General features: G+C 51.3%; 1 pseudogene; it reads left to right on the top strand.

The window, feature by feature from the left end:
- The first annotated feature begins 6,010 nt into the window (after nt 1-6,010).
- LOC142435588 (ubiquitin-conjugating enzyme E2 G1 pseudogene) lies at nt 6,011-7,137 on the top strand (annotated as a pseudogene).
- The last annotated feature ends 9,250 nt before the right edge of the window (nt 7,138-16,387 follow it).

Below are 16,387 nucleotides of genomic sequence, written 5' to 3'. Positions count from 1 at the left end.
GCCCTGGGCCAGGGCCCCTGCCGGCCACGGTTCGACCCCCCAGGCCCCGTCCGAGAGCCCGAACGAGGCTGCCCGCCTCCCGGCCAGCACTGCGGCCCATCTGCTTTCCACGATCCCAAACGCAGGGCGGGGCCGTTATCTCTGTTGTGTGTTTAAAAATTTTTTTGGAGGGGCGTTATGTGTTTTTTAAGAAAATTAATTTAATGACAATTTTTAATTAATTTATTAAAAAATTAAAAAAAATCATTTTACTGGGGGCTCGTATCACAATCCCATCCATTGTGTGCCAAGCACATTTGTACATTTGTTGCCCTCATCGTTCCCCAAACCTTTGCTTTCTGCTGGACCCCTTGGGATCAGCTCCTCATTTTTGCCCCTCCCCCGTGAGCCCTTGATTTATAAATTATTATTATTTCGCTGTTGGGTTCGTCGTGGTTTGAAGCCTCCTTCGCCCCCTGTTAGGTTGTTTTGTAGATGTTTCTGTGCAGGGGGTGGGCTGTGGTGCAGGGGGCGGGCTGGGGTGCAGGGGGCGGGCTGGGGTGCAGGGGGAGGGCTGGGGTGCAGGGGGTGGGTTGGGGTGCAGGTGGTGGGTTGGGGTACAGGGGGTGGGCAGCGGTGCAGGGGGTGGGCTGGGGTGCAGGGGGCGCGCTGGGGTGCAGGTGGTGGGTTGGGGTGCAGGGGGTGGGCAGCGGTGGAGGGGGTGGGCTGGGGTGCAGGGGGCGGGCTGGGGTGCAGGGGGAGGGCTGGGGTGCAGGGGGTGGGCTGGGGTGCAGGGGGTGGGCTGGGTGCATGGGGTGGGGTGCAGGGAGTGGGCTGCGGAGCAGGGGGAGGGCTGGGGTGCAGGGGGAGGGCTGGGGTGCAGGGGGAGGGGGGAGGGGTGGTGCAGGGGGAGCACACGGGAGCGGGCATCCAGGTGGATCACAATGGTGGACAGATAACACATCACCCCCCCACTCCCAGGGGGACGGACACAGACGAGGGCCAGAAACGAGACAGGTATGGGTGTAAGACATGAAAAAAAACCGTAATTTATAAATTATGGAGGGAGGGGGAAATGAGGAGCTGAAACCAAGGGCCCACGGAGAAAGGAAATGGTTTGCGCAGGGTGATGGCCACCTGAGGACACAGGTGCCTGACCCAGTGGATGGATTGTGGTGACACCTGTAGGAGCCCCCGGTAAAAGGCTTTTAAAAAGTAAGAGAGAAAAAGAAGGGGATGTTTTGAAAAAGACTGTGTTGACCCACGGACCCCTCTGCTGGACGGTGGACCGGCGGTGTGTCTGGGTGAAATCCGGGGGTCGTGGTTTCCGCTGAAAGAAAAGTCGTTGAAAAAGCACAGGGGCTGCCTTGCCCTGCGCTTCGGGGTCGCCGAGAGTCAGAATCCAGCCCACGGATTGTGGGCTGGATTTAAAAATAGATATATTTTTTATTTGGGGGGGCACCAGGGAAATCCCCTCCCGCCAAACCCCTCCACCCCACCCCCCGCGCGGAGAGTAAACTTGCAGAGACAAAAGGAGACTGAATTGGGCGCTCACAGACGTCGCTGCGATGGCTGCAGGCTCGGGGGCCAGACTTGCAAACAACACGGACGCTCTTGTAACAGCTTTGCTTCCAGGGACGAGGTGCGTGTTTGCACAGCCTCTCCGGCTTCTGCGCCAGATTCCTTCGCCAGGGTTTACAAAGACCGCAGTGTTCCCGGCGGGAGACCAGACCCATTTCCTGCAGAAGAAAAGGGGGTGGGGGTGGGGCTCCCTCCCAAGACTTTTTCCAAGGAGCAGGACCGCCCGCAAAGCCCCTGCAGGGCCTGGCGCGGGACTCCTGCCCGGAGCGTCCGGAAACCAGCAGCCTTTCCTCCCGGGGAGAAAGATGAGGCTTTCCACTTCTGTGAAGAGTTGCAAAATCAAAACTCCCCACAATCACTTGCCATCAAAATGCGGCTCTCGGGGACCCTGCTGGACAGGGCGGAGCTGCCCCCGGGGGTCCCCCAGGCGGTCAGTCTGCACGGGAGCAGACGGTCTGGTCTCTCTCCCCAGGAGCTAATGGATAGAGAGATATGCAGATAGATAGATATGCAGATAGATAGATAGATAGATAAATAGATAGATAGATAGATAGGTAGATGGATAGATAGATAGATGATAGATAGATAGATAGATACATAGATACACAGATGGATAGATAGATCAATATGTAGATAGATAGATATGTAGATAGATAGACAGATAGATGGATGATAGATAGATGATAGATAGATAAATAGATAGATATGTAGATGGATGGATGGATGATAGATAGATAGATAGATAGATAAATAGATAGATAGATCGATAGATGGATGGATAGATAGATAGATGGATAGATAGATAGATAGAGATAGAGAGATGGACAGGTAGATGTGTAGATAGATTGATAGAAAGACAGACGGACAGAGGGACAGGTAGTTTTGTAGATAGATTGATAGATAGACAGACAGAGGGACAGGTAGATGTGTAGATAGCTGCATAGATGGATATGTAGATAAATTGATAGGCAGATGGACAGATGGACAGGTAGATGTGTAGCTAGATTGATAGACAGATGGATAGAGAGGTGTATAGATAGATAGATAGATACATAGATAGATACATAGATGGACAGATGGACAGGTAGATGTGTAGATAGATAGATAAGCAGATGGGCAGAGGGACAGGTAGATAAATTGATGGATAGGCAGATGGACAGAGGGACAGGCAGGTGTGCAGAGGCAGACAGCTTGTCTTTCTCCCTCAGAGAGGCTGGTGGTTTCTAACCCCTGGCCTTGTGGTCAGCAGCCCAGGACATAACGGCGACTCCCAGCCTTCAGCAAGGAGCCCGCAGGGCAGTTCCTCCCTGTCCTGCAGGTCGGCGGCTCGGAGGCCGGTCTTGTGTTTAGGCTCCGCTGTGTTAGTTCTGGTCCACGGCCGCCCGATGTACAGCAGATGGACACTCCGCCCGTCCGGGGCCTCCGCTGAATTCCTGGTACCCGTGAACCAAGCCCGCATCCTCTTCCACCGAGCTGACCCTGATTCACGGCGGAGCTGTGGGGCGGGTCGGACTGACCCCCAGGAGCCGAACTCTTCAAGGGACCCGAAAGCCTCGTCTCTCTCCCCACGGGGTGACCGGTGGGTTCAAACTGCCGCCCTTACGGTCAGCAGTGAGATGCGTAGCCCAGCCCTCACCATGCACCATGTGTGTGTTTGTGTAAAAAGACTCCACAGTTTGTGCGTTGGGAAGGGGGTGTCTTTCTCCCCTTCCCAGCCAGCCCGGCAGGAGAAGGCTGCCCAGGGGCTGGCCTGGGGGTGTCCTGGATGGACAGCACTGTTGGGGGGGGGGGATTCTGCACAGATATGAGTCATGTCCTACCAGTCGGACCCCGATGGCCTCGGTCGGAAGGCCCTCACGCTTCCCCACTTCGGCTGTGCGGGATGGAGGATGGATCTGCCCCCCGTCACGACGGTGGACAGTTTGATTTAATTCCATGGCGTATTTAACTCGCTCCCTGGCTGAATTCTCAGACACCGTGATGCTAAGGGGCTCCCTCACCCGGATAATGGGTCCCTGTGTTTGTGTCCTCTCTGCCCTGCTTAGGACTTAACAGGAGTCTCCTGGCATTTCCTTGGAGACGGGAGCGGCTTCTGTGCCCTGGGCTGGGCTGCTGACCACTCGCTTCAGGCCAGCAATTCAAAAGCCCCAGTGGATCCTCGGGAGAAAGACCAGACCGTCTGCTCCTGTGCAGACTGACCGCCTGGGAGACCCCCAGGGGCAGCTCCGCCCTGTCCTGCAGGGTCCCCGTGAGGCAGTGTCCCCTCGAGGGCAGTGTATCTATCTATCTATCTATCTATCTATCTATCTATCTATCTATCTATCTATCTACCTATCTATCTACCTATCTATCTATAGATCTATCTACCTATCTAATCTATCTATTAGCTATCTATAATTTATCTATCTATTGTCTATCCATCTATAATTTACCTATTATCTATCTATAATTTATCTATCTATAATTTATCTATTATCTATCTATCATCCATCTAATCTATTATCCATCAATCTATCAATCTATCTATTATCTATCTAATTTATCTATCTATCTACATATCTATCTATCTATCTATCTATCTATCTATAGATCTATCTATCTAATCTCTCTATTATCCATCTATAATTTATCTATTAGCTATCTATAATTTATCTATTATCTATAATTTACCTATTATCTATGTAGAATCTATCTATAATTTAGCTATTATCTATCGATTTAATGTATTATCTATCTATAATTTATCTATCTATAATTTATCTATTATCTATCTATCCATCCATCTAATCTATTATCCATCAATCTATCTATTATCTATCTAATCTATCTATCTATCTACATATCTATCACCTATCTATCTATCTATCTATCATCTATCTACCTAGCTACCTCTCCATTCCCTCTGTCCTGTCCTGCTGGGTCGCAGGCGGCAGGAGAGCATTTGCAGGGCGGTGAGTTTGTTTGCTTTCGGATTTGCTTGTGTGTTTTTCACGTGGGGCCAGGCTGAGCCCTGGGAGGCTCTGTGCTCCTTGTCCACAGTCAAGGACGCAATGTACCCTCTCTGCTTGCCTGGGGGCCTGGCCGCTTGCCCGCCGGCCTAGGGCCCCCGAGTGTCTTCCAGGTGTCGGTCTGCAGTTGACTGTCCTTCAGGGGAGGGGCACGTTCTGAAGGCTCGTTCCTCCTTTCTTTCCTCAAAGGGAAAGAAAAAGTTGTATTTTCCTGTTGGAAGCCGGGAAAGCCATTTGGCTCCCCACCTGTGTCCGTCAGTCTGGGTTGGTTAGAGACGCAAATCCGGAGACACTGCTCAGTGTGTGCGAGAGAGCTTTCTAGGCAAGAGTGCCCGGTCCAGGTCAAGTCCATCAGTCCAATATTAGCCCATAATGTCCAATACCGATCTATAAATCCCTCTTCAGATGCACGCAGCCCCTGCAATGACACAGATGCAGGAGGGTCACAGGCCAGGCGGTCAGTCTGCACGGGAGCAGACGGTCTGGTCTCTCTCCCCAGGAGCTAATGGATAGAGAGATATGCAGATAGATAGATAGATAGATAGATAGATAGATAGATAGATATGTAGATAGGGTGCTTACGTCCGCTTTGTGTTTGCAAACATCAGTTCCAGCCCCAGGTGCATGCTTTATATTGACAGTCTGCCGGGGGAGCCGGCCCCCAACACATCGTGACGGGTCCGGTGGGCGCGATGTACAGCGATAATAGGTAAAGATCATGGTAAAGTCATAGAGAGCATGAGAGAGAGAAGAGAGATTGAAATAAATGGAGTCAGTCATGATTCATGGTGCGTGCTCACCTGAGCCCCCCTGATGGTCCACGTGGAGGGAGAGATCTTAAATGCTAGCCCAGGCCTTTTATCTTCTCTGGAGACATGCAAGCCCCCCAATTACAGGTGAGGACATATGTCACTGGAAAGGGCTGTCCTACAGGTAATACAGTAATGAGGGGGTGATCTAGGGGTATCCACACCATAGGAAGAGGAGGGATTGGGGTACACATGTGGCAAGATGGGCAGATCCGAGATCCAGGATGCAGCCTAACCTTGGATGTCACTGAGCCGGTTTGGCCTGTTCCCTGGCTCATCTGATCGAGACCATTATCAGTGGGGTGTGCACTCTCTTCCAGGAAACACGCTCATGTTTGGGGCCCCCACCCCTGTGCTCTGGGGAGACAGCAGTCTGGCAGCGACTGCCTTCAGGGCGGATGCCTGTGAGCATCTGCCCTCCCCCCACAAGTCCCCCTTTTGTTTCATAAATAAAATTCTAAAGCCACATAGGCGACATGGTGATTTTGTAGACATTAAAAGCTGCCAGGACAAAACCTCGTGACCCAATTAATATAGCCAAAAATTCAGGCTTGAGAGTGAGGCAGCGGCGGGGGAAGGCACCGGTGGGGCCGGCGGGCGGGTCGAAGGAGGGAAGCGGGCGAGCGAAGTCCCAGTGCGCGCCGCGGCGGCCCGGGTACCCTCCCCTTCCGGGCGTGAGGCGCTGTGAGGAGAGCTGAGCCCAGCGGACTCGAACCGGCAGCGAGGAGCCTGTGTCGCCGCCCCAGCCTGGTCTCCCTCGGCTTCGGCACTCCCGTCGTGGGGGCCGGGTTTCCTCAGTACACCCAGCGCCAGCCACCCCCAGAGCCTGCTCCCAGCCCTTCGGAAGCCCCGGCGTCAGCCCGGGCCCTGATCGGGGAGGATGACGGAGCTGCAGTCGGCGCTGCTACTGCGAAGACAGCTGGCAGAACTCAACAAAAATCCAGTGGAAGGCTTTTCAGCAGGTTTAATAGATGACAATGATCTTTATCGATGGGAAGTCCTTATTATTGGTCCTCCAGATACACTTTATGAAGGTGGTGTTTTTAAGGCTCATCTCACTTTCCCAAAAGATTATCCCCTTCGGCCTCCTAAAATGAAATTCATTACAGAAATCTGGCACCCAAATGTTGATAAAAATGGTGATGTGTGCATTTCTATTCTTCATGAACCCGGGGAAGATAAATACGGTTATGAAAAGCCAGAGGAGCGCTGGCTCCCCATCCACACCGTGGAAACCATCATGATTAGCGTCATTTCGATGCTGGCAGACCCCAATGGGGACTCACTCACCTGCTAATGTCGATGCTGCGAAAGAATGGAGGAAAGACCGAAATGGAGAATTCAAAAGGAAAGTTGCCCGCTGTGTAAGGAAAAGCCAAGAGACTGCTTTTGAGTGACATTTATTCAGCAGCTAGTAACTTCACTTATTTCAGGGTCTCCAATTGAGAAACACGGCACTGTTTCCCCTGCACTCTACCCACTTATTGCTGGACTTCTGTTGTAACATGTTGGCAAACACTGGCTGGAACTGGGCTGCAATAAAACATTGCCAGTTATCAATGCTGCCAAGAGCCTAACCAGTGCCAACTTACAGATGATGACGCATTTTGAATTCGAATGGACTGTTTTACCCTTCAGGAAGAACTGTAAAGATGTGTACATAGCACAACTTGATCCGGATAATATATATACTGTCCATGGACATCCATAAATACACCTTGTACCAAATAATGCTTTCTTGTACTAGAATAAGAATCGTGTATATTCTTAAAAGATTTTAGCAGGGTTTCTTTCCCTATTCATCGTTTCTTATCAGTTTTAAGACTCCTTAAAGCATGGAAGATGAAAAGCAATTAGGATTTGAAAGTTTCCATTTAATTTCCTTTTAAACCACCGAGGCTTCATTAACCCTTTCACTCCTTCACTCCACTGTTGCATCTTCTTTGTTTGGGCGCAGTCCTCTCTGCTGCCATCCCTCTGTCTTCTCATACCATTTCCTTCAGACGCGGAAACACGTGATGAGCCCCTCCTTGATTTTTTAATGACAACTTCAGAGAAGTGGTCATCACTAGGTGCTTTGTCCTTTTTGTACTCTAGTCGCACCCATCTCTCCGACTGGATGTAGCAATAACCTTTTTGGCTGTTGAGAGCTCTTGAACCCAGTCATGATCCTCGAGAACTAAAGAGTTGGTTCTGAATTCAAGTTAACTGAAATTTACCCTAAACAATTCAGAATTCTGAATTCCACCCCGTCTTCTCCAAGCCCCCCCCCCCCCCCCCGTTGCCTAATGTGAAGGTTGGATAAATAAAGCATGCACAGCTATTGGCTTTCCACTTGACGTCTGGGTCTGCTATCACAAATGCTGTTTACCCTCCAGCCCAACTACTTCCTTGGCCCTTTATCCTTCTTTGCCTCTATTCTCCACTGCAGATTTTCCCCTCACCTATTGTACAAAGAAATTGCGATGTATATTTTCATGTAATTTGATTTTGGAATTCTGTCACCTTATGTAGTGAGTTCTTCCAAAATACAATTTTTTTTCCAATATAAAAAAAAATTCAGGCTTGATAGAAACATTAATGATCCAATTAATATAGCCAAAAATTCAGGCTTAATAGAAACATTAATGATCCAATTAATATAGCCAAAAATTCAGGCTTGATAGAAACATTTAGAATCCAGGCACTGGGGGTAAAGTCCCCTTATTCTCATCTGCTATTGGAGGAAGGTATGAGAGAGATTGGATACTGTGGTGGGTAGAAATAGAGCCAAATAGGAATGTCTGCTTCTATAGGGAGAATGAATCAACCATGCGCTCACTTTAAGGCAGCACAGCTTTAAGGGAGAATCTGTGGAAATGATAGATTACCGCAGGAACATGAACTTGGAGTATATCTCCAACTAACAGAGTGGCGTCTTCCAGCCATGGAACATTAGTCTCCCAGATTCCCGCTGTACCAGTCAGGGAATAAGTCCCAGTATTATTTCCCTTGGTGCTAGTATCCCACATTTCCCCTCTCTGCATTATGTTTAAGATTCAATAGTGTCACGGAGGCAACATGGTCTCTTTTCATATCTATTAGCTTCCTATAGAAGTGACATGAGACTGCAAGCATCACAATTATGATGATAAAAAACACAGTCAGACTGGAACTTAAGCTATGTGAAGTACTTTGCCCCCAAGCTCGCGGGTCCAACCCTTCCATGCTACTCATCAATTGCTTAATCACATCAGAGCCAGGAGAAGCCTCAAGCTTGTCTTTGAATGTATAGAAAATATCCTTTCTAAGCTGATCAATATCTAATGAAATGTTTCCTAATCAAATCCCAATCATGCAATGTCTTATTATAAGGATAAGGGGTTGTACAGAAATCAGTTACATTCCAATCACATGATAGCATCGACAAATTCAAAATCTTGATCTTTCAGCAAAGCAGTCTGCAGTAATGTTCCAGTCACATTGTATAAAATGTTCAGTTTTTGTCCCAGGGTGTCCTTTAGACAGCGTCAGCCATGGAAGAAATATCTCAGCAGTCAGCAATCGCCATTCTCAGGAATCTGCCAGGTCTCCTTGACGTTTTGGATAACTTCCGTAACAGGACAGGGTCGCGTCACATATCAGCTTCTCTCCTTTCTTCTGGGCCTTGCTGGCAGAAGAGAAATCCACCTATCTATCTCCTTTGCCTGTGAAAAATATAAACAAATAGCCCCTCTCTCTGGGGAGTCATGAACCTGAAAAAGGAATTATGATGAATAGTGGGTGTCTTCCCCATCTCTTCCCTGTCCATCTTTCTCCAAACATGGTTGCGTCCTTCTAAGGAGAGGCCCACAGCTTTCTTCTGTAAAAACATGATTGCATAGCCTCTTCTCCAGGTGAATGGACCTGGATCCCAAACGCGGCTTCCATCGTCTTCGGATTTCTTAGGATTAATTTTCTCTGTAGGAATTGAAAACGTGTTTCTCTGCCCTCATTTTGTCACGCACTTTTAGTAAGGAGAAAAAAAATTTGGTTAAAATCACCAAATGAAATTTGTCACACACGATATTCGTCTTTTCCCCCTTCTGTTTTACCCATGCAAATATTAAAATATTGCTAGCACTCTCCGTTACCTGGCTAGGTCTTGAACCAGTGAAACTACTTGTTAGATAGCCTCCATTGTTAAGTGAATCTTGGCTTTCGGCTCTCAGAGAATTAAGAGAGCTAAATTGAGAGAACTTCGTACCATACTTTGAAAGACTGGAAAATTTTTAAGAGATTTTGTTCAGCTGCTCTTTAAGTAATTTACCAAACAGACATTTTTTTCTCTCTCCAAGGTTACCAATAAGGTTGTAGGCTCAATTAAACCGCTTTGCCCTTCAGGCTTCTTACACTGTATGATTTTACAATCTTGCAATCGTCTCTCTTGGTTAACTTCACTCATTCCTTCCATGCTGGACGTAGAGGAAGTTCACGGGAGGGTCTTAGGCCCTCCTGAATGACCTAAAGAAATGACCCTGTATCCAAAGTTTAAAACCATTTCCCCTTCAATCTCTAATTCCGTGGGAGGTGGTTAGGTGGGGGGCTGGGGGTGGGGGGTAAGCGCTCTCGTTTCCCCACAACAGCATTCCCAAAGACCCCTTGATTTAAAGGGTGGTCAGACTTCTCAAGTACTCTTTCCTGATAGACATACAATTTTACTCTAGGACAGCAAGGAAGCCAAAATTGGCTTAAGCGATCTTCTTTTATAAACCATGATATATCAGAATTCATCACTGCCTTAACTTTTTCATAATCTCGTTCAATAATTCCAGCAACTGCCAGAACACCGTGAGGATTTACATTAGACTTTCCTAATCGACATCCTATAGTTCTTTGAGGTAGCGAACCCCAATTACTGCTCTTAACAATTTCTGATAGAATCACAGCTTTTGGCTTTCCTTCACAACTCTGATCGACTCCAGTATCAATTTGAATTTCTTGAGTACTCAGGTTAAAACTTCCTGACAAAAACGGTATTACTCTTTCAATAAGGGGCTCCTGTTCTTTAGCATCAGCAAACTGCTGTGAGGGCTCCTGAGCCTTCTTTTGGTTAATCAAGGTTCTAGCAGCCAGAACAGGGGCTGGGGTTCTGCAAGTTTGGCTAGGTCTGGTCTCCTGCTGTGAGGTTGGGGGATGCCTGCAGTTTCTCTTTAGGATCTTTGCTCTGGCCGGCAGACACCTTGCCTCCCATGTTCTGCTGGGTGGGGTCTGTATCCAGCTCCTTCCTCTATTACCTGCGCCCCGCTGCCCGTTTCTTGGCTTGGCGTTACTTCCAGGTAAATGGCCTCAATTGCTACACTTTGAATGACCACCCTCTGCCCAGTGACTACCTCTCTCGCAGCAGGGGCAGAGTCCAGTTGCCTCGGACTCTCTCCCTGGATCTTCTCCGCTGTGAATCGTCCTGCTCTTTTGCGACATCCGCCTGCAGGCTCTCTGGGAATGTCCCTCGGCTCCACAGGTAAAGCGTCTCCCATTAGGTCTGGGATAACTTTGCAAAGCGGCGGCCATGAGGTTGGCTCTGAGCTCATGTGTCCCCACGTCTTTGCAAAGCCTGACATAATCTAACAGCGTGCTCTGTCCCTTGAAAGGGCGATGGCAGCCTGGCACGATGTATTCGAGTTCTCCAACGCTAATGTCAGAGTAAGATTATCCGCCGCCCCTTTGCCTGTGACATTCTTGTGGACAGCATCCTGCAACCTGGATATAAAATCTCCGTAAGACTCACCTTTCCTTTGCTTTACTGTCGCGTCACTGGGCCGTCTGCTTCCTGATGGTATTAATCTCTCCCAGGCCTTAAGACAGACGTCTCCAACTTGAGCAAAAGTCTGCTCATCAAGGTTTAATTGTGCCTCGATCGCGATATAATTCCCATCTCCTAGCAACTGGTGAACCCCCGCATCTATCCCATCTCAGCATCCTTGCGCGCTCGTGCGAGGGCTGCCTCCTTCCGCAGCGTCTGATGTTGCAAGGATTCCGAAGGGGAAACGCACACTTTCGTCAGAGCTTTCCAGCCTGCCGGGATCCCGTGTTCCACATCTGCCACATTCCTGACCTTACCAATTACAAATGGTGAATCTGGGCCATAGCTAGATTCGGCTTGCTCAAGATCTTTCCGTCGCTTCAAGGGAAAGGCAGGATATCGCCTTTCTTGACTCCCTTCGGGGTGCTGCTCGTCGGGCTCCCGGTCTATAATTCTAGCAGGATAAGCCATTCCGAATTCCACGTCTGCTTCTTGAGCTGTGCTCTGTATTCTCCACCCGTGAGAGCAAAGGTGCTTTCCTGCTCCCAGACTCTTCGCCTCTCACCGTCCCAGCCTCACTTGCTAGGTTAAATCTCCCGATTTGCATTTCTCTGGATCTAATCCCTTCTCCTCCAACACTGGCTTGCGGGATAGGATTGTGATTCCCTGCGCTGGGCTCTGGCCGGGCAGATGCTTCTACTCTGAGATCTCCTGATTAAAACTTTGTTTTCCCAGCTACTCCTAAAACCTTCTCATCCGCCTGGGACTCATTCTGCCTGCTTCTCGCCTGGTTTAAGTCTGCGTGGCTTAGAGGTTTCTCACGACTCTGCTGGTCTTGCAAGCCCCCTAATTACAGCGAGGACCCACGTCACTGGAAGGGGCTGTCCTATGGGTAATGCAGTAATGAAAGGGGGGTGCTCTAGGGACAGACACGCAATAGGAAGGGGAGGGATTGGGGGTCACATGCAGATCCAGGATGCAGCCTAACCTTGGGTGTCACAGAGCCCGTTTGGCCTGTTTCCTGGCTCATCTGATCGAGACCATTATCAGTGGGGTGTGCACCCTCTTGTAGGATCGAGGCCATTATCAGTGGGTTGTTCACCCTCTTGTAGGTTCGAGGCCATTTACCAGTGGGGTGTGCACCCTCTGCCTGGATCCAGGGCATTATCAGTGGGGTGTGCACCCTCTGCCTGGATCCAGGGCATTATCAGTGGGGTGTGCACCCTCTGCCTGGATCCAGGGCATTATCAGTGGGTTGTGCACCCTCTTTTATGGTCGGGGCCATTATCAGTGGGGTGTGCACCCTCTTGTAGGATCTGGGCCATTATAAGTGGGGTGTGCTCCCTCTGCCAGGATCGAGGCCATTATCAGTGGGTTGTGCACCCTCTTGTAGGATCGGGGCCATTATCAGTGGGGTGTGCACCCTCTGCCAGGATCGGTGCCATTATCAGTGGGGTGTGCACCCTCTTGTAGTCTCGACACCATTATCAGTGGGTGTGTGCACCCTCTGCCAGGATCTGGGCCATTATCAGTGGGGTGTGCACTCTCTTCCAGGAACCACGCTCATGTTCGGGGGGCCCCACCCCTGTGCTGCGGGGAGACAGCAGTCTGGCGGCGACTGCCTTCAGGGAGGATGTCTGAGAGCACCTGTCCTCCCCCACATCAATCTCTTCTTCCGTCGTGCACACTACGCAGTGTCGTCTATTGATCCTCCTGTTTCGTCTCCACGCGGCTCGCCTGACGTGACGGGTGGACGAGGGAGCTCGCAGTTTCCAAGGCGAATCCACGTTTAACCAGGATCCCTTCAGAGGCTCTGATTGATTCTTCTCTGCCGGGGCCGCTCTGCGGCCACGAGTTATTGATCCGTCTGTTCCAGTCAACGGGCACACGGCTGCCCCCCTGACGGCCGTGCCGGGCATGACCGCGGCCACGGTTCATCGGCAAGATGCCAACGCCAAGAGGTGTTTCCGTGGCTCGGAGAGGGGGTTCGCTCGGTCGTCGGGTAGCCATGAGCTTGGCGGGCTGCAGGACTTGCCGTGGTGGCCCCCCCATTTCAGTTGCTCCCCGGCAGTGCCAGCGCCCCCATGGGGGACCCGCCCGCACCATCATGGGCCCGAGGGGCGGCTGTGTCCCTCAGGGGGGACGTTGAAGGGACGTCCCGTAAGAGACGGCTCACCTCCCCGACGGCCACGAGGAGCAGCCAGTCCGTGCAGAGAGCGTGGACACGTCCTATCACGCGTGGCAGGAAGGGCTGTGCAGTGAGCACACGTGACAGGAAGGGCAGGGGCGAATACAGATGACAGGATGGGGGCCCTGGATTCTAGATGGAAGATTAACCTTGACGCTCCGTGAGGGGGCTCGACCTTGTCCTTGGGCTTCTCTTTCAGGGGAGCCATTCTCTGTCTGTGTATCTGTCTATCCGTGTATCTGTCTATCTATCTATCTGAATATCTATCTATCTACCTCTATCTATCAACATATCATCTATCTATCCATCATTGGTCTATTATCTATCAATCATTTATCTATCTATCATCTATCTATCTATCCATCCTATCTATCTATCTATCTATCTATCTATCTATCTATCTATCTATCATCTGTCTATTATCTATCTACATATCTATCTTTCTACATATCTATCTATCTATCAATCATTCATCTATCTATCAATCATCTATCTATCTATCATCGGTCTATTATCTATCTATCAATCACCTATCTATCTATCTATCTACACATCTATCTATATCGCTATGTCTATCTATCATCTATCTATCTATCTATCTATCTATCTATCTATCTATCTATCTATCTATCTGTCTGTCTGTCTGTCTGTCTGTCTATCTATCTATCTATCTATCTATCTATCTATCTATCTATCTATCTATCTATCTATCTATCTATCTATCTATCTGTCTGTCTATCTGTCTATCTATCTATATACATATCTATCTATCTATCTATCTATCTATCTATCTATCTATCTATCTATCTATCTATCTATCTATCTATCTATCCATCCACATATCTCTCTATCCATTAACTCCTGGGGAGAGAGACCAGACCGTCTGCTCCCGTGCAGACTGACCGCCTGGGAGACCCCCAGGGGCAGCTCCGCCCTGTCCGGCAGGGTCCCCGAGAGCTGGTATTGATCGGACATCAGTGGGCTTCAGACAGGATGTTTAGAGACCAATGGCACACGGCAGGCAGTGCCCATGAGATCGATGCCTCATTGGGGGTTTTGGGGGCTCCTATCTGAGAACTCTTGATTCTTATGATGTGACGCTCGCCCCCCTGCACAGACCCTGAAGCTCCAGGCGCGACAGCCAAGTGCGGTGAAGGAACCGGACGGTGCCCAGCTGGTTCTGAAAGAATAGCGCCAGGAGCCAAGGGCACACGGAGGGACCGGCCTCTGTCCAGGTCACACTCCGTCCCCCCATCTCCCCGGGATGCATGCTGGCTTCCGATTTTTCATATAACGTCTGCCTTCCTTTCGGCGGAGGGCTTCCTCCGGGTCCTGTTGTGTCCTCTGTGGGTTTGTGCAGAGGCTGCCCAGGAGAGCCACGCCGGAGACCGTCCGCGGATGAGCCGAGGGCCTCGGGCAGGGCCGGGGAGCAGGCAGGGACACGGGGGCGCTGAGGACAACGGGATCCAGACAGGACAGCCCGTTCCAAGGTGGTTTACCGAGTTGGCCCCGCTCTTCTGGATGCAAACAGATGACCGGATGGCGATCCAATGCAAACAACACCCTAGACCCGCAGGTCATGCGCTTGGACAGCTCCTCCTTCCTGGGCGCGCTGAGTCGGGCAGCGCACGACACCCCCTCCCCTGGCCTCACAACCCCGTGGGAGCCCCAGGGACGGGCGGTTGGTGGCTGTGCCCACGGCGCCCAGGCCGGGACCTGAACCCCGATCTCCCACTCGGAAGGAGCGGGTGTTACCCACGGGCCACGCCAGCTCTCTGCAGCCTTTCCACGGGCTCGTTCCCAGCGGTGGGTCTCCAGGACTTTCTTCCTGGTCTCTGTCCGTCTGGAAGCTCCTCTGAGACCCATCGGGGGTGCGTGTCTGTGTGGGGGGGCCCTGCTGGTGTCTGACTTCCTGGGGGCCCGGCTTCCTGCACCACAGCCCCGAGCTAGCCCGCCCTGCCTCTGTCCACGTGGCTACAGACGGACGGACGGACGGTCACCCGGAGCTCCTGGACCCAGCTCAGTGGCCACGCCTGGGGCCCCTTAGTCCCATCTCTGCCGGGGGTGGGGGGTGGGGAGGTGGCTTGCAGGGTGCCCGTGGGAACTGAGTGGGACGACAGACAGACAGACAGACAGACTCAGAGCACACTAGCCGGCCTGGCGTGTCCTAAGGGGCAGCAGGCAACTCTGCAAAAGAGTCCACATGTCCTGCTGGTGGAGGATGAGGTTCTGCCCCACTGTGCGCTCCACTCACTCTGCCAGGGACTGGGGGGGGCGATTGAGCTTCAAACCCCGTGGTCACTGAGCGGACGCCGACTCACGCTGACCCTGCAGGACGGGGCGGAAATGCCCCGCGTCGCCCTGGGCTGAGAGCCCACGTGGAAGGCCGCCGCGCCTGCAGGCTCCCAGTGGGCGCAGAGGGCGGTCATTAGGGCGCAGAGGGCGGTCACTAGGGCGCAGAGGGCGGTCATTAGGGCGCAGAGGGCGGTCACTAGGGCGCAGAGGGAGGTCACTAGGGCGCAGAGGGCGGCGGTTACCGTTTCCCGCCCTGGGACTGTCCAGCTGCCTCCGCCCCGCAGGCCTGTCCCCGAATCCCGAGAGCCCGTGCGCGGGGCGCGCGTGAGAGAGAGCAGAGCAGCCAATAGACAGACAGACGCATGAACGGAGAGCCGCCCCGCAGCAGACACGGCCTCCCTTTCCTCCCGCCGGGCGGGAGAGACAGAGACAGAGAGACACAGAGAGGGAGAGAGACAGAGAGAGAGACAGAGACAGAGAGAGAGAGAGACACAGAGAGGGAGAGAGACAGAGACAGAGAGAGAGACAGAGAGAGACAGAGAGACACAGAGAGGGAGAGAGACAGAGACAGAGAGAGAGACAGAGAGACACAGAGAGACACAGAGAGGGAGAGAGACAGAGACAGAGAGAGAGACAGAGAGAGACAGAGAGACACAGAGACGGAGAGAGAGATAGACAGACACACACAGAGATGAGAGACAGAGACAGACAGAGACACAGACAGGGAGAGAGACAGAGACAAGAGAGACAGAGACACAGAGACACA

Source organism: Tenrec ecaudatus, chromosome Y, assembly GCF_050624435.1.
Source record: "Tenrec ecaudatus isolate mTenEca1 chromosome Y, mTenEca1.hap1, whole genome shotgun sequence".
NCBI lineage: Eukaryota > Metazoa > Chordata > Mammalia > Afrosoricida > Tenrecidae > Tenrec > Tenrec ecaudatus.
Note: the sequence above shows the minus strand (reverse complement) of the source record. Positions and strands in the feature narration are given on the sequence as shown.